This window comes from Ambystoma mexicanum, chromosome 14 (genome assembly GCF_040938575.1).
Source record: "Ambystoma mexicanum isolate Mex_15411 chromosome 14, UKY_AmexF1_1, whole genome shotgun sequence".
Lineage (NCBI taxonomy): Eukaryota > Metazoa > Chordata > Amphibia > Caudata > Ambystomatidae > Ambystoma > Ambystoma mexicanum.
Genome location: NC_090940.1, coordinates 579,802,035 through 579,827,470, shown reverse-complemented (window position 1 = coordinate 579,827,470; position 25,436 = coordinate 579,802,035).

Here is a 25,436-nt window from a genome sequence, read left to right as displayed (position 1 = left end):
TTTCGCTTGGCCAGGTAAATCTCCTTTTCATATTGGGAGGAGATTTCTGTTAGCTTGCTATTGTGGTCTTCTGAGGGGATTAGCCTCCATGCTGTTTCGCAGCCCCTCTTGAGTAAACGTAAGTCCTTTAGTTCAGGGATGAACCATTTATTTAACTGGGCTTTGGGTTTACTCGGTCTGAGTTTTAGAGGGGCGATTCTATCGAGGGTAATTAGCATGATTTTGTTATACTCATCTACGAGTGTTTCAGGGTCTAATTGGTCAGTTAATTGGTTAAGAGTGGGTAAGATCGCGGGAATCACTTTGTCCTTGGTGATATTCTTTTTATTTCTTGTTGGATATGGTGGGGCCATGGTGGGTACTGGTAAGAGTGGTCTAGAAGAGGATAGTGTGAAGGACAAGAGGGAGTGGTCTGTCCAAGGATGATGGATTTGATAATGGCAGTGCAGTTGTAGTCTGCTAGCCAGTCGAGGGTTCTCCCTTTGATATGGGTGGGTTTGAGAATTTTCTGAGTTATGCCCAGATCAGATAGAGTATTGACAATGGTGGTGGTGTTTTTGTCTAGAGGGTCATTGTAACCCAAGTTAAAGTCCCCTAGGATAATTAGTTGCAAAGAGATGTTGAGGTTGTTAGAGAGTGGATTGTGGATATCCTCCTCGAAAATCCCTATGGGTCCTGGTGGTCTGTAGATGAGGTGGATGGCCAGTGTCTGGGAGTTGACTAGAGAAAGTTTGATGGTGAGTGTTTCGTATGATTCGTAAACTATAGTGGGTGTGGTTCTCATGCCTAGGCTAGTCTTGACGATTATAGCAATGCCGCCACCGCGCATATTAATTCTGCCTTGTCTCAGTATGGTGTAAGGATATGGGATTGCTAGGGAGAGAAGGGATCCTTCAGCGTCATGCAACCAGTACTCTGTGATGGAGAGAAAATCCAAATTATCAAGCAAAATCAAGTCACAGATATCCGTAGCATGTGCAGTTAGGGATCTGGTATTTATTAGTCCTCCTTTAAAGGGAGGGAGTGGTGCTGTAGTAGAGTGGGTGGGTTTTGTTTTAGTAGGAATAGTTAGAGGCCTCGGGATGTTGAGGGGAGTGATATTTGCCTTCTGGGTCATTGTTCTTTTGATGGTAGGAGGTAGGGTTCTAGTCAGGGTCTCATGTAGTCTCGAAAGTCTTGCTCAGAGTCTAGCATTTCTGAACAAAAGACTGGATGGAATGCTTTGAAGCTCGTTTGGAGGATTCGGAAGTGGGCGTTCCATAATGATGTTGGTGGCCGGGTATATATTGGTGGAGGTCTATGGAGCTTTCTTGAGCGCTATGGGGAGGCAACTACCCGATGACTGGTGGGTAGTGATCAGTAGACATGTGAGTGTTAGCAGACTAAGGGCTGTGAGGCTCATGATGTGGAGTAAAGTATAATGTGGCACGTTCTTAGTTGAAGTGTCCTCTAGGTGATGGCATATGAGGGCACACAGCTAGGCTGGTATGAAATAGGCACAGTGGCTAAGTTCAGATGGCACAGGATGCTGCCGTGGCTAAGATTAAAAGGGGCACAGAGGCTAAAATCAAATGGGCACAGTGGCTAAGTTAGAATGGCAAAGGAAGCTGCAGTGGCTAAGATCAAATGGGCACAGTGGCTAAAATCAAATGGGCACATAAGCTGAAATCAAATGGCACAGGATGCTGCAAGGGGTAAAATCAAATGGGCACAGAGGCCAAAATCAAATGGGCACAGAGGCTAAAATCAAATGGGCACAGGGGTTAAAATCAAATGGCACAGGATGCTGCAAGAGACAAAATGAAATGGGCACTGTGGCTAAAATCAAATGTGCACAGAGGCTAAAATCAAATGGCACAGGATGCTGCAAGGGCTAAAATCAAATGGGCACAGTGGCTAAAATCAAATGGGCACAGAGGCTAAAATCAAATGGCACAGGATGCTGCAAGGGCTAAAATCAAATGGGCACAGTGGCTAAAATCAAATGGGCACAGAGGCTAGAATCAAATGGGCACAGTGGCTAAAATCAAATGGGCACAGAGGCTAACATCAAATGGGCACAGTGGCTAAAATCAAATGGGCACAGAGGCTAACATCAAATGGCACAGAAAACTGCAGTGGCTAAGATCAAATAGGCAGAGAGGATAAAATCAAATGCCACAGAGGCTAACATCAAATGGTACATGATGCTGCAAGGGCTCAAATCAAATGGGCACGGTAGCTAAAATCAAATGGACACAGAGGCTAAAATCAAATGGCACAGGATGCTGCATGGGCTAAAATCAAATGGGCACAGTGACTAAGATCAAATGGGCACAGTGGCTAAAATCAAATTGGCACAGAGGTTATAATCAAATGGCACAGGATGCTGCAGGGGCTAAAATCAAATGGGCACAGTTGCTAAAATCAATGGCACAGTTGCTCAAATCAAATGGGCCCAGTGGCTAATATCAAATGGGCACAGTGGCTAAGTTCAAATGGCACAGGAAGCTGCAGTGGCTAGGATAAAATGGGCAGTGGCTAAGATCAAATGGGCACAGTGGCTAAGTTCAAATTGGCACAGTGGCTAAATTCAAATGGCACAGGATGCTGCAAGGGCTAAAATCAAATGGGCACAGTGTCTAAAATCAAATGGGCACAGTGGCTACAATCAAATGGGCACAGAGGCTAAAATCAAATGGAACAGGATACTGCAGGGGCTAAAATCAAATGGGCACAGATGCTAAAATCAAATGGGCACAGTGGCTAACATCAAATGGGCACAGTGGCTAAGTTCAAATGGCACAGGAAGCTGCAGTGGCTAAGATCAAACGGGCACAGTTGCTAAAATCAAATGGGCACAGTTTCTAACATCAAATGGGCACAGTGCCTAAGTTCAAATGGCACAGGAAGCTGCAATGGCTAAGATCAAATGGGCACAGTGGCTAAGATCAAATGGGCACAGTGGCTAGGTTCAAATTGGCACAGTGGCTAAAATCAAATGGCACAGGATGATGCAAGGGCTAAAATCAAATGGGCACAGTGTCTAAAATCAAATGGGCACAGAAGCTAAAATCAAATGGCACAGGATGCTGCAAGGGCTAAAATGAAATGGGCACAGTGGCTAAAATCAAATGGGCAGAGAGGCTAAAATGAAATGGCACAGGATGATGCAAGGGCTAAAATCAAATGGGCACAGAGGGTAAAATCAAATGGCACAGAGGCTAAACTCAAATGGCACAGGATGTTGCAAGGGCTAAAATCAAATGGGCACAGAGGCTAACATCAAATCGGCAGAGTGGCTATGTTAAAATGGCACAGGATGCTGCAAGGGCTAACATCAAATGGGCACAGTGGCTAAGTTTGAATGGCACAGGAAGCTGCAGTGGCTAAGATCAAATGGGCACAGTGGCTAAAATCAAATGGGCACAGACCCTAAAATCAAATGGCACAGGATGCTGCAAGGGCTAAAATCAAATGGGCCCAGTGGCTAAAATCAAAATGGCAAAGTGGGCAACCCTACACAAGTGATGTAATAGCTGTATAGCAAGTGTAAACAATAGACTTTCATGCAATTATTGAAGGTAGCACAATTGGGAATGGTTGTACAATAGCAAAGGTGCATAGGTGAGGTTTATGCCTGGTTGATAATTACAGTGTACATTGGAGTCCGTACCGGTGAAGTGGTAGACATGCTGGCGCTAGTACGGTAGACATGTTGGCGCTAGTACATACAGTAGCATGGTGCACTGACAATGATTGTTTGGGCTGTAGGAGTTTGGCAGTCTTACCAGGTCGCTGGTTGGGCTTTTGGAATAGCAGAGTGGGTCCCATTCGGGTATAAATCGGGCATAGTGGCTGGCCCTGGGCTCTGTTTGGCTTGTGACAGGCTCAGGACAGGAGCCTTCATTCTCCGCCTTAGCGCGAGTGCCGGCTTGCGCCTGCCAGCGGTTCGGAGGCAGGGATAGGCTGATAGACAGACAATCAGCATACAGGGGTATCCCAGGAAGCAACAGTGAATAGAGGTCTGCCATCTTGGAATGGCCGAGCCTCTTGTGTATTAGGGCACAAATAAGCAAATACGCACGAAGATGTGCTGTTAGAAATCACTACATCTATGGATTTCAGTGGATGAGCCAGCGGGCTTACCGTGGAGGATGTGAAGTGAAAGAGACCTTTGATCTGTTGTTGGTAGCTTCTGTTCAGAAAAAAACTGTCACTGTGTGCTCGTTTGTTTTTAGGTCGTTGATATTATGTGGTGTTTGGTGTATGGGTGATCTGTGTGTAATTCGTTTAGTTTCCTGTTGGGTGCTGTAGAATGTGCGTGTAATTTGTGGTGGTTTTTGCTGTGTCATAGGTATGAGTGTCCTTTGTTCACTGTTTGAGGGTGAGTATGCATGATACGGAGTGTTTTTAGTAGGGTTTGTGGAGATTCGTCTGCGTCCTTTTGTTGAGTTCATATTATCCTATGGTGATTTGTGGTAGGATGTTTTATTTCGTTGGGTGGTTACGTTTTGGTTCAGTTGTTTTGGTTTTTGCATTGTGATATGTTGGCAGTTTTCCTTGGTTGATATTTACTGTTTAGCTCAGTGAAAGAGACTGTTGTTCATATTTCGTATTTTCTTTGTGAGCGAGTTTCAAAGTTTTGCTGCGATGCAGGTGAACACTGTTCGCACAATTTTCCTCTTTGAGTATTGTTTAGGTTTGAGATGAATGTTGTTGCTGTACCTTAGTGTTCAGTTTCGGTTTGTAGATGGACATTTCTGCTCCTTGGCTGTGGAGTACTCTGTGTTTTATGCATAGTGTTTTCAAGAAAATGTGTTTTTTGACCGGTAGCCAATGTAGAGTTCTCTGTGCTGGTGTGATGTGTTCTCTCTTAGCGAGTATGAGAAGTAGTCTTGCTGCTGTTTTCTGTATTGATTGTAGTTTTTAGGTAAGGTAGTCTGGCATTCCGAGATAGATGCTGTTGGAGTAGTCTATTTCTGACATGACAAGACACATTATGGCAAGTGTTCTACGTGGGAAGGTGAAAAAGGGAAGTATCTGCTTGATTGTGTGTAGGTGAAAGAAACATTTATTTGCTACTGCACTGACTTGTAGTTTAAAGTGTTAAGTCTTTGTCCATTATTATTCCAAGATTTCTGACCCCTTTGGATGGTTCTGGTTAATGTACCATTTCATTAAGCCATGGAATTAATTGTTGGTTCGATGGGTCATTGGGCGCGACCATAATTTCTGTTTTTTCCAGTTGGAGTTTAAAGCTGTTGATACTCATCCAGTAGTTTATTACTGTGAGGCAGTTGGTAAGGGTTAGGTTTTGTTCTTCCCCAGCGTTGATTTTGTGGATGATTTATGTGTTGTCTTCGTAGGTGTAGCAGATGAGGCCATGTCATTTGATGAGGTTGATGAGAGGGGTCATGCAGATATCGAATAGCAGTGGTGAGAGGCATTAGCCTTGTGGGGCTCTGCAAGTTGTCTGGGGTGTTGAGTTGAAGGGGGTTAGCCAAGTTTTTTCTGTTCTGTCTGCCATTAAGGATTTTAGCCAAAGTAACGCTCTGTTGCCGATTCCTATATCTTCGAGTCTTTTGATGAGTTTTTCAAGGTGGACTGTGTTGAGTGCTTCTCATAGAACATTTAGTATTAGTGCCAATTTGACATTGGAGTCTGCATTGGTTATTAAATCATCTCATATCAATAATAATGCTGTTTCCATTTCTCTCATGTGTCTAAAGCTGACTTATGCCTTGTCTAGTGTTTGTTTTCTCCGGGTTTGGGATGTTTGAGATTGGTTAGTAGCTGGTTACATCTTCCATGTATGCCATTGGATCTTTAAAGAGTGGCTTAATGCCGCTTTGAAAGCCTGTGGCACCGTTCCTGTGGCTAGTGAAGGGTTGAAGAGGTTGAGGAAAATTCTGCAGGTATTTTATGGGTGAGGAAAGTCTTGTATATGTCTGGCAGGCTGTATTCTGCTGGAGAGCCGGCTCTGTTGCTTTTGCTCAGTAGACTGTTGAATTCTTCTGTAGAAATTGATGGCTAGTTGTTAAGTCTTGTAGATGGTTCCGGCATCGGTTGGTTAGAGGAGTTGTTGATGTTTTTAGGCATGCTGTTAAATATTTGCAGGACATTTGTAATTTTGTTTTTGAAGTGTTATGCAAAGTAATCACCTGGTTTTTGTGATGGTGCAGGTGTGTTATTGCATGCTGTTGAGTTTCTTAGTTCGCTGAAGATGTTGAAAATCTCTCTCTTGCTTGAGTTTGTGATCCATTCCTTTTAGTATGTTTTTTTGTTGCTTTGAGTAATTTAGATTTGTTTTACCGTATCTGTCTTTGGTATGTGTTTTATTTTCTGCTGATCATAGTGTTTCTTCCATTCTTGTTCCAGTTTCCTGTTAGTTTTCTTCAGTGCTCTGAAGTGGGGTGTGAATATCTCGCCATTGTTTTTTTTTTTTTTAATGAGGGGATGAATGCTTTTCTGTTGCAATGTCATCTAGTGTTTTTGTGATCCATTTTTGGATTGTCTCCGTTCTTTCTTCTATGCTAGATGAGTCCAACACTGTGATTGTTGCTTTTGTTTCTACTACTTTGGTGTTTGGGTCAGCAATATTTATGGGTTTCCAGTTTCTTTTCTGGATTGGAAGATTTTTTGGGAGGTTAGTTAGTATTCCTGTTGGCGGGTGGATCCCAAAGTGTATTACAAAGTGGTCGCTCCGGAGGATTTGCATTGGAGGTGCAGTTGTGGCCAGGTTTTTATTGCAGACGATTGCATTTAGGGTGTGGCCTGTTGTGTTTGTCGCTTCCTTCGCCAATTGCTGTGGATGCACTATTAATAGCTCATTTGTTAGAGTTTTAGGAGTGTGAATGAGGTATACAAACATTTGCAGAACTAAAATGTACTGAGAATGTGTACGCTGAAATATGTTTTCCTTGCCAGGTTTCCCTGCTTTATTGAGCTGATAATAAACTCGTATTTTGCTATATTCTTTGAGTATGTCTGGGTATTTGGGCCTGAAATCAGTAATTGTGGTAATCCCGTCCAGCACTTGGTGCGCTCCAGATACTAATGACCAGAGGGAAACATTTTGAGAGATCTGGTTTTAAATAGAAATTTGATACCCCAAAGTTCAAAGTATGATGATATTAACATGAGGGGTGTGTTTTTAACATTATGCTGATATGTATTATTGTTGATGCTATGTGTGCTCTATGTGCTTTTATGCCAAATAAAGCTAAAGGAACAACACCCAACTAAGTACCTTTAGGCTAATGTCCTTGTAGGCCCACTTGTCTGGCATCTGTATTAAACACTTCACCGAGACTGGACTCCTACATATCTCCAACTTTCCATCTAATGATCATCACTTCATTGTATCTTTCATACATTTCCTTTTGCAACTCTCTGGCATTTTAGACCATGGGCCTCATTACGACCCAGGCGGTAAGTTACCGCCTGGGTCGTACCTTTACCACCATGGCGTACACTACGTTTACGCCATGGTGGTTGGCGGACTTACCGCCCCATTCCGAGGTTGGCGGGGCGGTAAGTCCCCATTAACCCATTTACCCTTCCCCATTCCCATTTTTGCCCCATAGGGCATAATGGGAGTGGGGAAGGCGTTAATTACGCCACCGTAAATTACGGTGGCGTAATTAACAACAAGGTCCCTTAGCGCCATGGATTTTAACACCTGCTAAAAGCAGGTGTTAAATCCTCCTTGGCGCTAAGGGACCTCGGAATCAGGCGGTAAGGGTCGGCGCTGTTTACGCCGCCGTAAACCCCTTACCGCCTGGGTCCTAATGAGGCCCCATGTCAACCTCTTCTCTATCCACCACACTTACCAGGACCTTGGATTTCACAAATCATCTCTAGCTTGGATTGTCTTCAATCTGGAAGTTCACTCTATTAAAATGTCCTGGAACTTGCCAACCTCTGACCCCACACCTGCCCATTTTGGTATACCCCAATAATAAGTAATCATATATTTGTTCTTCAACCTCTCTACCTTTTCCCTGCTTAAGTTACCTTTGGATTTAGCACCTTTGTGTGATGACCCTTTCTCTCCTTTTTCCTAACCATCTCGGAATGCATAACCAACTGTGTCTCTGTAATCCATCACTGGATGGCTCCCTGATGCCTCATCCTGAACTCTTCAAAAATGGAAGTCATATGTTCTTCAACCTCTCTACCTTTTCCCTGCTTAAGTTACCTTTGGATTTAGCACCTTTGTGTGATGACCCTTTCTCTCCTTTTTCCTAACCATCTCGGAATGCATAACCAACTGTGTCTCTGTAATCCATCACTGGATGGCTCCCTGATGCCTCATCCTGAACTCTTCAAAAATGGAAGTCATATTTCTCCTGGTGTCCTTCCCTCCTCTCTCCCATCACCTTCTCACATGATCTTTTGCAACCCTGAACAAGACTCACAATGATGTGATGCTGTTTGATTGCAATCTCCAACTGGAAATATACACCACTAGTGTCACCTCTGCTGCTTATATAAACCTTCCCAACAACCCAAATCATAAATATAAAATATTTCCTTTTACAACTCCTCAGAATCTCTAATCCAAACCCTTTTTCTCAGCAAACTCTGCCATTGTTTATGCCTACTACTTGTCTTCCTCTGAATGCCTCCTTTCCTCAAAACAAAGTCTCCAACTTCACTACCCACACACTCACTAGATCCCCCCAATTCCACCTTACTAACACTATGTTGGATGTCTCTCCAGGAACAACCACTCCCGTTCCTTCTCCTGGTCTCCAAATCTATAAGCTGACATGATCTTCAGTACCTGGCTAACCTTTATCTTTGTCTACTCATCATTTTTTTCAACCAGCTTCTCCCATCCACTTAATCTCACTGTCCCATGCCCCCACCCGCCCCAGGCCTCTTCTCACTTCCAATGTTTCTCCATACCTGCCCTGCTCCATTAGAACCCACTGCTCATTACAATCAACGCCAGCCTAATGTTGAATCTCTTCAAAACTCTGCTTACCTTTCATTGACTGGCCAAATCACTCTTCCCACCCATCTCTCATCCTCCCTCCCTGACCACACGATTCATTCCAGTGTTGCATAACAATGACATTTTGGATAGTTGTAAAGTGTTCTTCTTTTGTTTGCAACACTCAGCTGCCAGGTTAATGTTACCTTTGTAAGTCACCTGGTTTGTTGTTCAGTCTCCAGTCCATGTCCCACTTTGCTCACACCCTCATAAATGAACGTACTGTCTGTTCTCATCTTTGTGCTATCGTACAGGCATCCCTCTTGGTAGTGACTCTACCATCTGTAAAGGCGCTATTATAAGTAATTTCTGATTGAAGTTGATAACCCTGTTCTTCAAATAGAAAAAAATGCAAACAGACGTTCATCGTTCCAATGCCAATACATTGTGTATCTATGAATTCCAACTATTATTGCAGTACTTCAAAGTGGGAGAATTCTAGTGTGAAGGACTACATAAAATTTAATTTTCATTACTAATAACAGGCATAAAAGGGTCAAATTTTCTCAGTACTTTGTGGAAGGTGGTGTGGCTGTCTGATTTGATCATGCATGCACTCAGATGGTAAATCAAGAACAGGAACTATGCTGCATGTCCAGAATCTCTATTGTCAATCAACAATGGCCACTATATACCCACCCGTCAACCACCTGATTTACCATGCAAACACCAACCGTATTATAGGAGGATACACAGGATCAAATTAAGCACATGGGGAAGACCTTCTGGCACAGGCAGGGAATGGAAAGGGCAGGGCAGATGCTGAATGGTATGATCGCAGATGGGCAGATGTTTTAGACTCCAACTCCCATGATCGCGCAGAATTGAACATGCTGGCTAGGGGTCATGGTATTTGTAGTCCAACACATCTGCAGAGCCAAAAGTTACAGTCCCCTGCAGCAACGGCAGGTTTTGTGGTCTCTGCATTTCCCCATGGTATGTTATGCTGTGTTCTATGAGGGGTCCATTTATACTTTGCACACCAGCACAAGAGTGACCCGATACTGCAGGGGCATGCCCGTGTAGCGGCAAATTGGCATAAGAAGGAACAAATGCACAGTAAGAAAGAATTGGGTGGAGAAGAACATGGCACGGAAGCCAGTCTAAGAATGTTTAGGTGACATCAACCTATTTCTTGGTGCAAAGTACCAATGGGCATTTTTCTTTTGTAAATCAAATATTGCTTAGTGAAGGTGCGGATCGGGAGTTGGGGGTAGAATAGTCTATAAGCTCTTTGCCGATCCACGGTTGGCTGAGGGGAGCAGCTTTCGATTCCAAATTTGCTTTGCTAGCGCTTTGCAACTAACCCCCATATTGCCCAAAGGAATGCTTTCTAGCAAAGGAATGTTTTCCTCAAATAATGCATCGATATGTAATGACACATGGGCCCTTATTACGAGAATGCCGGCAACCTCTTATTACCGGTACCGCCGCCTGACATCCCAGTTCTACTGGGAAATCACAGACAGCGGTGGTACAGTAAGTTCTCATTCCCACAGGTAATGGGAACCCTGAAAATCTGGCCCTGTTGTTAACAGTGCCGATGCTTCAATGAAAAAAGCCTGCTGCTAAGTGCCTGAACTCTCGACAGGTGAGGCCTGCCGGCAGTTCCGTGCCCCTACAGGCAGACTCGCAGTGACCGGTGCAGAAAAGGTGCTGATAACTTGTAACCGGCACCTTTGTTTCCAGACCGGGTCAATTATAATAAGATACACTGATTGATTACACAAATTATGCTATTCACTGTTCTTTAATGTTGACTACGCCTCATGTCTCACTGTGGCAGAATAGCACATTTTTAAAAAGAAATTAAAACATTCATTCACGACTGGCTAATGGAAAAAGGAAAAAAATAAAACACCTCTGCAGCATCAGTTTGGACTCTCTTTTTCTGCTTTTGTTGAAGTCCTGGGTTCCTTTTTTACCTAGAAATTATCAATAGAGTAATCCATTTTGTGTTTTTAAGATAAACCGGGAATATCAAAGCACAATTATAATAGTAATATAATTCGTTATTGTGATTTAGTTAACATAGATCTTTAAACAAATAATTTAAAAAAAATCAACAAAATCAATCAATCAATCCCTGTTATAACAAATTGATATAACAAATTTAAATGTTTACAGAAGAAAGAAACACAATCAATAGTAAATCAATCAACAATCAATAATCAATATTTAATAAAACAATGAAATACAATAATTGACAAAAAATCATTGGCAGTATTACAATGCATACAAATCTTAGAGCCTTTAGCACATTTAGCGCTTAGCACACGCAGACACTTAACCTTGTTTCATTCCATCACTACCATTCATGCAGATTTCAAATGTACATAATATTCCAGGAAGTCTGAGAACAGTCTATCTGTCAATAATACATTCATTATTATTTCTTTCTTCCTTACTGTTCTTTCTTTCTTTCTTTCTTTCTTTCTTTCTTTCTTTCTTTCTTTCTTTCTTTCTTTCTTTCTTTCTTTCTTTCTTTCTTTCTTTCTTTCTTTCCTCTCTTCCCCTATTACAACAATTCTTCAAAATCTGAGTATCCATTTGATAATTCAAGGCAGTTGAATTGAACAGTTGACCAGATTTAACAGAGGGACGACCCTATTAAACAGCCCAGCAAGGGCTTGAAATGCAACCACACACGGTGCAGGGAAATCTGTGCAGATATGGTGTCCATATGTGTACAGTAGTCCCAGAAAGAACCAGAAAGAGTTCCCTCATAGCTGTGTTCAAAGCCACCAAGGTAATACATGTAGAGTGGCCCCAGTTTATTACCCTGTGTAAGCACATGCCTAGCCGTTTCTGCGCTGTCCTTGAGACCACAGATATGGCAGTGCCAATTTTCAACGGCTAAGCCCAACCGTGGTCCGATGATTGAGAGTACTGGCAGTTGGTTGATGCGAAGCTTGAACAAAAACAATCTTACAGCTGGGTCGGGCCATGGAAGCAGATAGGGTCGAGTCCTATAACGGTGAACCACGCGTGACAGCGCTTTGTATCCCTTTAACTTCAAGATGTGTGTATAGTTCTCACACCAATCCTACTTATACTTGCTCTCAAAGGTTTTTTTTTTCAAATGGATATAGGGAGTGTTTTTACTAAAATTGTGGACCCACTTCATCTCATCAAAATGTTTCTCATGTAATGCCTTGTAGTTAAGGCCCCTGGATACCTTTTCTGCATCATAGGTCTGTCCAGATGCTGCCAATAGCTTACATTTAGTGCCAGAGCGGGACTTTAAATATAGACATCCTCTAGCCCGAGTTGCCATTCCACACAAAGGAGTTAGGCCTAGTTCAAGTCGTAGATATTCCATGTAGCATGACAGGCGCATGCCTAGAATGGATCGCCAGTAGAAACCCTCTAGTTTATTTAGCCAGGAGAAATCCTGCATAGCAAGAGCTTCTAGACCGTACAACATAGAGGGAACAAAATATTGTCTATGCTACATAATGATCCCAGTTAATGAAAAACCAACACAGACTTTAGCGAACTTGCATGTCGGGAGAGTCCGCTGTTTTGCTCTTCTGATTTTGGTATTTACTTTATGGCTATATTCACCGACGGTGTTTGCCTCTAAACCGAAATAAGGATAGGACATATTGTGTTCAATAGTCCCTACTAGTCTGTCCATCCTAACCCTATTTATCTTTTAGTGATTGGCATTGCACTAGTTTTCACTAGGTTAATAGTCAAGCCTTGTTGGTGGGAATAGACAGACAACTCATTGGGCATGTTCTTCATAGCAGTGTACGTCCGATCAAACAGGACCAAGTCATCGGCATACAACAATAGGTAAATCTCGAATTTTGGAGGGACAGTTAGCCCTTGCAAAAAGGCATAGGAGGAGATCAACAATATATAAGTTAAACAACATTGGGGCCACTATGCACCCTTGTTTAACTCCCATATTTATGGGTATGGAATGAGACCCCACCCCTATTATCCAGCCTCACTCTGGAACTGTTATTACTGTGGAGGAGCATCAATATACAGACAATGCACTGAGGGCATTTTAACTCTCTAAGCCTAGTCCATAAAATATCCCTGTTGACCAGATTAAAAGTGCTTCTGAAATCCACAAAAGGGATGTACAGTGATGTATCCTTTCTGCTCCGCGTGGTCTGTATGAGGTGGTCCAATACTCTGATGTTGTGGGAGGTACCAGAACCGGGACGAAAACCAGTCTGAGCATAATTTAGTAGGTCATTACCATACACCATTTCTGGAGCTCCATCAATACCAGGGATGCAAAGATCTTTCCAGGCATGTCCAACATGGGCAGCAGACAGTAGTTGCTGTTATTAGTCTAGTCCCCTTTTTATGGACCGGAATGAATGAGCACAGACTGCTGCCATGTTGCCGGAATCGCACATGCTCTACAAATATATGAGAATAAAATTAGGAGAACACGGGACCAATTGTCAGGATCGTTCTTTAACTATGTGTTTGCCAGACCATTTGGGTCAGGAGCATTAGAGGATTTGGACTTCAGAATTACGTCAAAAAAAATCCTACGGCTTATTGGAAACAGCCATGGACCATCAGTACATACAGACCAGAAAGGTATCGCTGGATTGAAAAATGTTGTGGTCACATACTTTATCCAGTCAGAACCAGATATGGGATTTCAAATCTTGGTCAATCTCTCACCCGTAGAAGTTGCCAAGATTTTCCACATGTCACGAGTCGTTAAGGTTTGAACAAAGTTCTGCCAATCAGTCCTCTGTGTTGAAAAGCGGTAATTCTTTAACCAATTATGGAATGTACCCCTTGACATTTTAAATGCACATACAGAACCCTGATTCCAACCGTGCACAATCAGGGCTCTAATTTCCCTGCGCATCGTGCATTTATGATCTTGAATATTTATGTCAAATGGTTTATCCGACTTAGTTCTACCAACTAGTGTAGGATTACTGTTAGAACAACCAATAGAATGTGATAGCTTGTGAAGCCAAGATTCAATAGCCTCCATGTTTTTACCTTGTAGGCTCCTCCAATCAACAAACCCCAGAGGAAAAGCAGAAACACATATCTTTCTCAGAGTCCAAATAATATGATTTCCCACATGATTGGGCAACAAGTCCCCACACATACGGGTCTCCACAATGACTGCAGTCATCTTAATGACCAGAGAGAGAGAGTAGCATGATCGCTGAAGTCATTAAGGACCACTTTTAAAGAGGCAACACACTCCAGCAAACAATCATTACTGGCCATGTAGTCCAACTACTGTTGACCAAGTTGAGCTACCCAGTTGGTATTGTTATTTGACCATTTAATAAGGTCAGGATTCATTCTTTTAAGAAACCCAGCCACTGCATTCCCCAATGTTTGACCTTGCATTACACAGTGTTCAAAAACATTGTTGTTCTTATACACTCCACAGCTGTTCTTATCTATGCACTTTGCATTCCAGTCCCCACAAAGGAACACCATGTTGTTGGTCAAAACATTACACCAGTATGACAATATTATATCCAGTTAATCAAACATAACCTCAGAGATTGCAGTGCCAGGGGAGTCACAGACATTATCAATTAACATTCCCTGCCTGACCCAACCCTCATCAGAAGCAGACACTTCTACTGCCAGGACGTTACCACCAGGCGGGCCCATGTGTATTAATCTGTTTAGATGATTTTTTACATCAATCAATAGTCCCCCAGCTGGACGACCACAGGGACCCTTTCAGGCTAGAATTTGAAATAGAGCGTAACCATCAATTTCAATGTCAAAAGATACCATGTCTCTGTGATGCTGGAAATGCATCGAGGGACAGGGCCTCCGTATCCTTGTCCTTTACTGCTTTTTATCGTGTGTTCTGTCGTGTTTTCCACGCAGGAGTTCATGTGGGACTCCTGGCAGTGCAGCTCCCTCTCCTTTGGTTTGGTGAACGGACCTGTGGGATACCCATATGGCACCCCTGGGTAGGGGTACAACCCTGTGCCCCTAGTGTATGTTTTTGGGCACCTGTGTGTGACCCACAGAGCAGGGTATGGGCTGGTGGCAGCTCCGTGCTGAAATGACTTGTGCCCTGAGGGTCCTCCATTTTGGGATGCCCAGGCCCTGTCATTGGAATCGGTAGATTCCTGATGGAGACAAAATGGCCCCCATGGCCTCTTGCCTTCCATCACCTGTTACCCTGATCTTCCCGAAGTCCCAGGAAGCCCTGCCTCTGTCAATTCCCCCTAACTGGCTGTTGGGTGGATGTTCCGTATATGGTAGTGTGGGGAAGTGCCGACCAGACTGGCTGGAGCCTTCTCAACGACCGAATGTCGTGGGTATGCCTGTGGGTGGGACCTGGGTGAATGGAGTGTGTGACAAATATATATTCTATGCTGTGACTGTCTAGTATCTGGTGTTTGACACAATGGTTGAGACAGCCCTGCCCGAAACCGGTATGAATGCAGCTTGGAGTGTTGAATGGCTCGGTACTTGTCCCAATACATATAACTTGTTGTGAGTGTCTGGAGAGAAGTGAATGGCCTGAATACCTCGTGTGCCTGATTGGCTGCCTGCCTGCCTGAATGCCCTTAGTCATGATTGGAGGCTTGAGTGCGACCCAGCAGAATGAATGGGAGATCAACAGTATATCTGGGGACCTCTCACTGCTAGGAATCATGTTCAGAAGCTGAAGTCCACTACGACGAGTAACTGGAGTGAAGATTAACCTTGAACCCAGCTGGACGAGAAGAATTGCTGTTGCTTTCCTTCACAATCAAAAAGCTGCTGTGCTTCAAGGATTGACCCAGAGAGGACCTGGTAAGGCGCCCTCTTCCCGAGCTACAAGGGACCATCGTGCACAGCTGATCTTTGCCTAAGCTCCCTGGTAGACAGACCTCCGACAGGCTGCCGACCCGATACGGGGACTGCTGCAGAACTCCAAGGCGAAGTGCCCGGACTGTTGTCCACCACTGTCGTCGACCGCCATCGCCAAATGGAGCCGCCGTGCTCCTGTTGCCTTAGAACTTCATTGATCGAAGGACGGTCTCGTCTGCATCATCGTCACCGTATCCTGCTGGAGAAGGCCTGACCATCGTCGCGCCGAGGAGCATCCACCGGTGGGTTTCCTGCCACCCAAAGACCACAGAGACGCCGACGACTCAATGCCCTTGCTGGGCCACAGTTCTTCAACTCTTTGCAGTCCAGAACTATCGATACCGAGGTGCCCCGCATGCCTCTTCCTTGCAGGATGTTTACGCTTCCCCGTCAACGAGCACCGCTAGGAACGACGTGGCCACTTCACCGTCGTAGCTTGACCTGTTCTCCGTCGGACGTTCAATGACCTGTGACTCCTGCCTGAAAGGGAGGACACTCAAGAAGGGTTGTCGATTTCCCCGACGCAGAACGCTACAACACCAAGGTATTTTGGGGTTGCAGAACTATTGGGAAGTCTAAGGGTGAACAATATATCGACTGGGCTTGTATCTTTCTTCTACAGGTTTCCCAGGTGGGGGGATCTCCACACAGAGCTGTGTTTAACTGTAGTTACCAGTATTCTGCCTATTGCTCAACCATCCTGCTTTCCTTCTTCTCTCTACTGCTGGTTTTCCTCTTTATTTTGATCTGTATGTCATTCTGACCGTATGCACTTTAATAAGATCTAATAACGTTAGTGGTACCACTTTAGAATTGTACATCTTTACCATTGTTGATTTTCGGAGTACAAAGTGAGTTATCGTGATCGTGTATATGACTTTGAATATTAATTAAATAAAGACTGTGTTTTAACCGATCCAGTGTGTGGACATTCCTTCGTGGGTGCTCCGGGACTACACTGTACTTAAGAACCAGCTCGCATCACCTCCTGAGAAGCTAGGCCTTGATTGCTCACCACGATACCAATAATGGAGAATCTTGGCAGGGGTCTCTGTGCCTCCCCTCTACCATATAGAGAGCGGAAGTGCAGACCCCCCTCCGGTCTTTACAGTCTCCCGTAGGGAAAGGATGTCACAAGCTCAATGCAAATCCTGTGATCCCCCTGATGCAACCAATGGCTGAAACCCCTGATATTCCAACTCAATATAGTACTATTTCACTGTATCATGTTATTTCGGGGTATGATTCGTTGAAGCCATTCCCACCTTTTTTCATCATTGAACTTCATGCCCACTGGAAAGTTATTTCGAGTTATTGGAGATTTAGAGCCAACTTGTGATCTCTTCCACTCAGTACAGCATGAGGTCCTCTCTTCAGTTGTTGGCGCTATCTCAAAGAGATACCACAGATTTATTAGGGATGGCAGATGCTGGTGAATGATTGAAGCTGTCTCCGCTAGTCAAAGGTGAATCTGTGTCATTTTATGCTTCTGATGTTGTAAAGGTTCAATTAAATCAAAGTCCCCAGAGTTCAAAATCCTTAATGAAGGGATCTTATTGAACAGTGACATTAGTGTTGTATGAGATTTTATTTTATTGGGGTAAATTTGGGATTTGGCGGTATTTTCTTACCAAAAAAATATTGGTGGTAATTTGCCAGTAAATTAGTCTTGCATTTAGATTGGGTTTGGCATCGCACTATTTTAGTGACCATGCCTTGTTAGCTTATATTGGTTGTAATTTTAGTGCTATCTTGTTTTGTGTTATATATTCCTGTGGTATAGTGGTGAGCATGTTTTTTCTTTTTTATAATATAACCCCATCATAAAACAAACTTTTCCTTTCTATTAGAATACCTCATTGTTGTCTGTAGAGAGCCCCAGACTTATGCACTTTATCAGAACCCAATGATTTTATTCAGAGCACCACCTACAGTTTGTGGCTGGTATTACTGGCTTATGTACATCCAGTAATCTATGTGCCATAAAAGAGGCTTATTTACATCCAATAATCTATATATCAGATCAGGCACCTTCCCATCAGCATGCAAGGAAGGAAACAATCATTACATTGCACACAAACGTCTGCTTTGTAGCTGTTTATTACTAGCTTTCTCTGGTTTGTTATTTTACTTGCATTGGTAAATTGGCATATGCACTACTGCACTGATATGAGCCTCCCCTGTATACATCACTTATGTAAATAATTCACAGATGCATGAATGACACAAAATCCCATAGATTTTTATAAATACTTCTTATATTGAATCTTATTTACATGTCATCAAGTCTTAGCATGGGTTATTTACAGCATCATCTGTAATACAAGAGAACAATGCAGAAGAAGCAGCTATTTTTCAAACATGGATTAATGTTCCCACATTCGGAAAATAATGAAAAATAAACATGCAAAGATTTCCTAACTTCCCTACACTGTAATAAATCTTAGACACACATACAACATTTTAGCTGGTCCTCATTTAGCACTTATCTTACCAAGATTGGTATTTCTTTTAAGTCCCCAACACAACCTTGTTGTGTTAGCAGATGCAGACCCAGTGTCAGCGCGAAACTCTTCCGTAATATTGTGTGGGGAGCGCCAGGTACTTATATCTCACAGCTAGTGCTCTACCCCTTGGAACCTCTGTTAGTCTTCACAGCCCAGCATGAACTAACTGCCTTTCTCATTTCTTTTTACCAAGAAAACTACTATCCATCCCCTTTTTGACGTGGCTTATCTACCTACAATTTCCACCAATCATAGTAAAAAAAAATGTGCTCTGTATCAGCCCTCATTTTCAGAACAATGAAAGGTTTAGGCCTTCGTGTTATTGTTTCACTTTGTTTCCTGCCACCTGCATTTTTTTCATCTGTTCGCCACAAGCTGAAGAAAACGCCTGTGTGCATTTAAAAATGAATCTCAGCAGTGCCACCAAAACATGGATTTCACCTCAATTTGCATATGAGACTGCATTTTAATGTTAGAGAAGTTAGAATTAGCATTTTAGTAATGTTAATAATGTTAGTCTGTTATATATTATAATGCAGTCTTCATATATGAAGCATCCAAAAAAAATGGTGCAATTCATTATTTGAATCTGGCAACACAATAATGCGTGCTCTGGTTATCTGCAGTTTCAAATTGGGCTTGGTTGTGTTGGAAATCCTGTACTTTGCATACTACCAATAATGCTATGTTATACTGGCAAAAAATGCTATATTACATACTAGCAAAATATTATTATCTGCTGGCAATAGAATGCAATCATATTTTTGCAAAATGCTATACATCTCCTAACATATAACCTCCTTTTTCCAACAATTCTGGCTATCCAAATCCACAATTGGAGGAAACCCAAATTGTTCGTCTTTCTTTTTACATCATATGAATCACAATTGAAATAATAGCAACTTAATAAAATGAACTTTAACATTTCATAACTAACCACTGCTTAACCATAATAAAAACAAAACTTATCCGAAATTGGTCCATGAGTCCTCATACACATGTGCATGTGCATGTATAACAAAATATCCACACAACTTTCTTTCCAACCAAATGGTCCATGTATATTCAACTCTCTTTATGTAGTTGTGAAATCAACATTTCATATATGATAACAAAAATAATAAAATAAAATAAATAGATAAAATAAATGACTAATATAACTAACTAAAACAAATAATTAAAATAACAAATGTGATTCTCCACCACTCTTATTTTCAGTCCCATAGAATAATACTATGCTTCATCAGGAACGTTGTATAATTAAGTTCAATTCGCCATTGTTCCTTTAATGACATTTACCATCTTTATGACTGCATTTCTGAGATATCCTGATTGTCAATGTCTCATCATCCGGTTCATTCGGTGCAACTATTTCATAAAATGGGTCCTCTGTGGCCCCATTTTATGCAAATATTTTTATGTATCATTATGAAAAAACCCACGTATTGGATAATCCACGTTGGAAGAACAAAATAAAATGTTGGCAGAGATACATCGATGACGTTTTCGGAATATGGATGGGCACAGAAACAGAACTCCTCAATTTTTGGAATTTTCTCAATTCATGTAATCCAAAAATAGGATTTACCATTGAAATTGGCAAGCCATCCGTGAATTTCTTGGATGTCACGGTGGAATTATCAGGCACTACTGTGAAAACAAAAATCTACAGAAAACCAACAGACGTGAATAGTTGCCTCCACTATACTAGCCACCATCCTAAACATTTGAAAGAAATTTTCCATACAGTTAGCTACTAAGGCTGAAGAGAATAACTTCCGAAACAGACACACTACATGAGGAATACAACTCTATGAAGAAAAGGTTCTTGGACAGAGGATTTCCCCTGAGGTAGTTGACAGAGCTATAGCACGAACATAAATCCAAGAAGAAGCACACTACTAGAAGGGAATCCTAAGAGAAATGAGAAAGACCTGATCCATACATTGAGATACTCAAGTCAAAGTTTTCAGATTAAAAGAATTATATACAAAAATTGGGACCTCATCAAATCGGATAGCACACTCATGGAACTATTTCTGAACCCGCAGATGATGGCCTCCAAAGGAGGAAAAAATTTGAGAGATCAATTGATAAAAGTGGAAAAACCTAAACCATCACCTCAGACGACCTTCAGCAAACAAAAAACGGGCACTTTTGACTGTTTACACTGCCAACACTTTAACAACTTGCTAACAGGCAACCACATTAGACATCCCCACAATGGCAAAAAAATTATGCTAAGAGATTTTGCTACATGTGATACGAAAAACGTAATATATGCCATACGTTGCCCGTGTGGCAAATATTATGTTGGTAAGACCAACAGGAAAGCTAAAGACAGGTGGACAGAGCACAAATCCTGTATAATGACGGAAAACTGCAAATCCACAGTCTACAACATTTTTGAGATACGAAACACAGCAACTACCACTATTGAGGTTTGTGGTATTAGAAGTCCTACGACTGCTAAGCAGGGGCGGTAATCTTCCAAAACTTCTGGCCCAAAGAGAACTCTTTTGGAAAGGAAACTGGATGCAATGACCCCCCTGGGGATCAATGACGACTACTATTTAAGTCAATGTTTATAAATCCAACACACATAGTTTCTCTCTGATTACTCACACTTAGAGGGTCCACATATAGGTAGGCTACCAAGGGGTCCCCGTCCTCTAAACTGCATCAATACAGATACTCGATGGGCCAGACTGTTAGCATTAACTTCACTGTCTATGAAGTTAACATATCATGGTACCTCTATGGGTTAAACCTGACTAAGTTTCTTATGGTGATATGTATTTTTTCCATATAATGTATTTAGTGTGTACACCCATGGTCTCACTTGGGATAATAATTGAATGCATCATGTTGTACATCTTACATTATTATGTTGTATTTGGAATTGATTGAGAAATTGCAATATTTGACTAAAATTGCATTACATTAGCCTAGACACTTTTTGGTTATACTATCTGCATCTTACATGCTGTGGATACATCACCTACACCCGAAAGCATCTGTCACATTGAAAGTGATCACTCGATCCAACAACTTTAATGCCCTTTATCTTGTACACATTAACCTACAAATACAATGTTGTCCCATATTTGATCCGTGTTTGTATACTTTCATACACACATGGATACACAAGATTCTCACTAGGACTCATTATTCTTGTTGGATTTTCTTTTCCATTTACTACTTTTTCTCTTCTGTCACTTCATCTACAATATTTGTACGCATCATGGTCCTTGTTTACAGAATAGGACTTCCACTTTTTTCTATTTATCTGCAGAATTCGGTACTTACATTCTTTTATCTTTGTTTATGTCTTACCGCACATGCGCGAATGATGTCATGGCGAAGTCCGACGCCACTAACGCATGCGCGGATGACGTCATAGCTCTGAGACGTATAAATACAAAGCTGTGAATCCCAGATAACATTCAGCTGTGGTTCCCGCCCGCTTCTGGACGTTCTCTATCTTGCCGGTTTTTATGAATGAAGTGAAACTATATCCAACTCTTTCTTGCTTTTTCTCTGATACTACATCAGATTAAGCCTTCTAACTATAGGTCTCCCTATCCATTTCAGACAGGATGATTAATTGCTCAAATAAGCTACTTCTTAAGATGACTGTAGTTCCTGCGGCTGCCTGCATCTATTGATTACTAGATACAGCCAACAGCCCATGTATAACCTTTTAAACTTTTTGGTAAAACTGCTACTTTTCTTTTACTATCTTTCTTTAACTATTACTCTATTGTTGTTTACCTAGTTATTCATTCTAACACACAGACGCTATCTTCACTCTTGCATTAGATATAATTTGCACTACCCAAACTAATATTCATATTCTTTGGAGAATCATTGTTTTCTCTTTTCACCATATGGAAATATACCCTCTAAATATATACCCCACACTGAGTACAGGGAATGGACTCACTAGGCCACTCTTGTTTGTATTAATCCAAAACTAATAACTCTTACACCCGTGCAACATAATGTTGCCTCATATTTGGACCAGCTCTTTCGGTGCTGAGTAATCATTGGGTCATTAATGAAGATATGTGTCAGGATGTCATTCTAGAAAAGGAGAAATTTGACATATCATTGACTACCATGTTCTTTTATGTTTATGCAAATTGATTTTCAAACAAAAAAACTTCCACAAAAATGCTACTATAATGTTCTATGTAATTTGTCTATTTTGTAGACTATAATTGTTGACAATGCTGACCCTGATGAATAGTGCATATAACTCGAAATGCGTTGGGCCGACCAAGATACAAATAAAAAGAACAAATTGTTTTTTATAAATACGAATGTATTATTGAACTTTTCATTGAAATTACTTGTATATGAGATTTTAAGTTGTTATAACCGCTACAACTTTTTACCTAATCTCCATTAGGCTATTTTGGCCTCATAGAAAGTGTGCAGGGGACGTAGTTATCCTCATTGGATTTCTTTTTTGTTCTTTGTATATATCCAGCCTAGATACCAAGGCTGTGCTTTTCTCCCCCGCACCTTGAACTATTTAACAAAGGTTTATTTTCCTGTCAATTTTTTACCTAACCATATTGAATTTGGTGTGCAAATGTATACACCCGTGTTGGTTAGCAACGTTAGGTATACCCAGACGTTGCAGGCCGGTACGCAATAGGCAGTTTCCTTTTCACCCCAATATCTGCCACACCTTACTCATTAAGGTGCTTGTGAAATGACTCCCTCTGTCTGACTCTATTCTTTGTGGTAATCCAAATCTTGAAAATATATGATTTACCAGTAATGTAGCTGCTTTTTGCGCACTAGAATCTGGTGCAGGGATACACTCTACATATTTCGATATCAAACAAACCGTGGTCAAAAGATAACGGTTTCCCCTACTCGACCTTTTTTACAGTCCCTACAATCAATTTGCAAATCTGACCATGGAAGAGTGAAACCTCTTTTCATCAGTGGAGCTCTATGCATTGGTGAAGCGGGTTTAAATTGGGCACATACAAGGCACCTCCTAGTGTATAATTCCACATCTTGGTACATATGTGGCCAGTAAGCATAATCTTTCAGTATCTCTAAAATCTTTTGTGAACCTCTGTTTCCTGCAGTTATTGCATCATGTGCATGGTGTAGCATTAGCCCACTGAATGAAAGAGGTACCACCCACTGTATCTCTCCTGTTATGGATTCCCTGATCATAAGTCCGTCCTGTATCCTAATTCATTTTCTATTCTTTAATAACACCCTCAACTTTTCTTTTCCTGTACAATCATTTTCAGTTAAAGGATTTTGTTCGGGGTCCATCAAATGATTATAATAGATCCCCAATATTTGATCATCTTTTTGCGCCTTAATCCGATCTTGATCTGGTGTATCATAACTCCATTGCACTACTGGTTGTTCTACCTCTTTTGGAGCTTTAGAGCGTGTAACTACATCTATTTGTATTTCACCAATTATGTGTTCAATGTATAACAACTCTCCCATAACAGCCCCAATCTTGGCTAAGTGATCTGCTTTATCATTTCTCTCTCTATCTTCTCCTGGAGTTTTCAAATGTCCACAAATGTTCCTCCAGTATACTGTTAAATCATTCTCTGACACTAATTTGTCTATAGCTTGTATCATTTTCCCATGCTTGAGGGGCTTCTTGTTATATGTGAGCATGCCTCTTGCTTTCCACCCAGGTAAATATTCTAAAAAGCTATTTTGTGCATAATCAGTATCAGTCACCAGCACAATTTCACTGAATGTATTATCAACTGCAGTAGTAATTGCTTTCTAAATGGCTGCCAACTCTGCTACCTGGCTACTCCTAGCCGCAATTCTCATTCCTATACTTGGAATGTCCTCACATTTCAACAAGACATTTCCTATCCCTGATACCAATGGTTTATTGCTGTCATTTTCAATGTGAAAGGCACATCCGTCAACATATACAGTTGGTAAATTCTTACATGTATTTTCATCAAAAGCTTTGTGTGGTGATTGTTCAAACTCCTGCAAGCTAGATTCCACCTCTACTTTGTCTGATACATATTCAGCTGCACAGTCATGTAAATCTGCTAATCCCTGAGCAACTGGGCTCTTTTTATTCTGGCCATACCTCAATTCTACAGGAAAGCCTTGCAATGCCAATGTTCATTAAGTAAATCTGGACTGTGCTAGATCGCCTGACCTAATCCTGTTACTCTGTAAAAACTGCAATGGTCGATGATTTGTCTCAATGTTTTCCTTTTCCCCTTGAACAATTTTGCTAAAATGTTGCAAAACCCACAGAGTGGTCAGAAGAGCCTTTTTACATTCACTAAATTTAATCTCAACCTGGGAAAATGCCCTACTTGCATAAGCAATAGTTTTGTGGTTCAAATCATGTTTTCGAGATAACACTGCTGACATACACTGCTCAGTGAATCCTATTTCTATAAAGAAATCTATGTTTTTGATGGGATACGCCAAGAATGGTGCCTTTGTGAGACATTCCTTCAATTTAGCAACTGCCTCAGATTGCTCCTTTTCCCACTTCCAGGGCATATTCAGCATCAAAAGTTTAGTCAATGGTTGAGTAATTTCAGCATCATTTTCAATACATTTCCTGTTATATCCCACCATTCCTAATAAGCTTTTTAAACCTTTCACATTTCTAGGATCTTTCAATTTCTGTATGGCCTCCACCATTTTCTTTTGTGGATTTCGCCCATGTTCATTAACTTCATGGCCTTGGAAATTCACCTTTTTCTTGCTCCATTTGGCTTTCTGTAAAGATACTTTGGCACCCGCCTTTTGCAATTGGTCACGTACATGGCTAATTTCATCAAAATGACTTTTCAAGTTTTCATTTTTTATCAGGACATCATCTACATAAAATCTAGTTCCTCTTTCCGCTGCATCTTGCATAGCCTTTCTCAAAGATATGACAAATTCGCTCCCACTATTGACACACCCGAACAGTGTTCTAGCCCATGCATATTGTGTTTTATCAAATGAAAATGAAAGTAAATTCTGAATATCTTCTGCCAGTGGCACACACCAATATCCAGAAGTAAGAGTTAATGTGGTAAATACTTTTGACCCATGCACTTGAGCAAGGCCTTGATCAATGAATGGCAGTG